This window comes from Phalaenopsis equestris, unplaced genomic scaffold (assembly GCF_001263595.1).
Source record: "Phalaenopsis equestris unplaced genomic scaffold, ASM126359v1 Scaffold234078, whole genome shotgun sequence".
Lineage (NCBI taxonomy): Eukaryota > Viridiplantae > Streptophyta > Magnoliopsida > Asparagales > Orchidaceae > Phalaenopsis > Phalaenopsis equestris.
This window is the reverse complement of record NW_018252004.1, coordinates 88,782-90,900: the sequence shown is the minus strand read 5'-3', so window position 1 is coordinate 90,900 and position 2,119 is coordinate 88,782. Positions and strand designations below refer to the sequence as shown.

The 2,119-nt window shown below is 41.8% G+C and overlaps 1 pseudogene; it reads left to right on the top strand.

Annotated features, from left to right (window-relative positions):
• The first annotated feature begins 1,383 nt into the window (after nt 1-1,383).
• The window catches only part of LOC110038829, a 3,599-nt pseudogene continuing 2,863 nt past the window's right edge, over nt 1,384-2,119 (top strand).

Here is a 2,119-nt window from a genome sequence, read left to right as displayed (position 1 = left end):
TGCCGTGTTTGGTGTTTTGAAAAAGCAAATGTTGTTTGGTTCGTGCTTTCAGCAGGCGTTTTGAAAACGACATTTAGGTTTTATTAAACGAAGTAGGTCGTGGGGTCAACCCTGCGTCCCGCTTCGAAGAGCTGCGTTTGATCAACAATTACCTTTCGTTCCTTCTCCCTCATGTGATCGCGCTTGCCCTAGCCTGATTCTCCATCCCCGCTCTCTCTCTCTTCTCCCTCAGTTTTTCCTATCGTTCATCCAATATCTTGCAATAATATTTCAATATGTTTAATTTATGTGGTTTTCCTTTCATTGCTCTCGTTTTTCCCTTTGTGGTTTCCGATCCCATGGTTTTCTTTGGAAAGTTTGTGGCGATACCAAACATTTGTTTGGTAGATCGAGATTTGTTCATGGTTTTCTTGGATTAATTTTTACAGTTTTTTATTGGGAAGCACCCATTTGATCAGTGCAATCCTCTATTTTCGCTATCCTGCAATAAATTGATTTTTTCCATGGAGGTTCTTTTTTATCATGTTTGAAAAACTCGTAGGGTTGCAGTTGCATGACTTCCTACTTCTAGTTTGATTGATCATTCCGCATTGAGTAGTTTATAGTGGAAGTGAATTTTGAGATTTTCTTTCAACTGGGACAATGAATATTATGGAGAATATCAACCTATTCTCTTTTTCATATCTTCTTTAAAAATGGTGAATATTTATGAAATAATATTATAGTGGAAGTGAGTTTTGTGCTTTTCTTTCAACTTGGGCGGTGACTATTGGATGGATTATGTTGTTTGGTGATAGTTTGACTATACTAGAAAGAATGAAAAAAACAGTATCTGCATTCAACAATTATTAATTCGTACAATGAATTCGTTTCACTTGCATCAAATTTTCATATGAATGCCTATGTTACTTATAATGATTTGATATGCATTTAATTATAGCGAACATTGGATAATTTGTTGTAATTTTTTATTTGTATTATTTATTTATGGTGGTTGTTAGTGGTGTTTATGGTGGTTTGGGTGTGTTGTGCAGGGCATGGGTGTGTGGGTTGGTGGTGGATGTTAGTTATGCTTGTGTGTGGTGGTTGTGAGAGCAGTTTATGGTGGCTTGGGTGTGCTCTGTAGGCCATGTGGGTGTGGGTTGGTGGTGGATGTGAGGTGAGCTTGTGTGTGGTGGCTTGAGTGTGCTTTGCAAGCTATTGGTGTGTGGGTTAGTGGTGGATGTGAGGTGTGCTTGTGTGTGGTAGTTGTAAGTGGTGTTTATGGTGACTTGAGTGTGCTCTGCGGGCCTTGGATGTGTTGGTTGGTGGTGGATGTTAGTTGTGCTTGTGTCTGGTAGCTGTGAGAGCAGTTTATGGTGGCTTGGGTGTGCTCTACAGGACATGGGTGTGTGGATTGGTAATGTATGTGAGGTGTGCTTGTGTGGAGTGGTTGTGAGTGGTGTTTTTGGTGGTTTGGGTGTGCTCTGCTGGCCTTGGGTGTGTGGGTTGGTGATGGATGTTAGTTGTGCTTGTGTGTGGTGGCTGTGAAAGCAGTTTATGGTGGCTTGGGTGTGCTCTGCAGGCCTTGGGAGTGTGGATTGATGGTGGATGTGAGGTGCGCTTGTGTGTGGTGGATGTGAGTGGTATTTATGGTGGCTTGAGTGTACTCTGTCGGGCTTGGGTGTGTGAGTTGGTGGTGGATGTTAGTTGTGCTTGTGTGTGGTGACTGTGAGAGTAGTTTATGATGTCTTGGGTGTGCTCTGCAGGCCATGGGTGTGTGTGTTGGTGGTGGATGTGGGGTGCGCTTGTATGTGGTTGTTTATGGTGGCTTGGATGTGAGAGTAGTTATTTTTTGTGTTGTTGTGTTTATCTTATCAAAACATTCATTTCACTGCTATTTCACAGTCCGACCGATTCTACGATATCCCAATCGAAGAATGTTGCTAGGGGTTCGCGGTAGCCTAACCGGAGATGTTGCTCGGGGTTCGACGGTATCCTAATCGGACATCAGTTCTCCGGGTTCGACGGTGTCCCAACCGGACAATGTTGCTCGTGACATGCTTCTTCTGTATTTTAAAATAAATATTATCATACTTTTAATTGTAATTTTAATATGTTATTTCTTTTTTATTAGTTT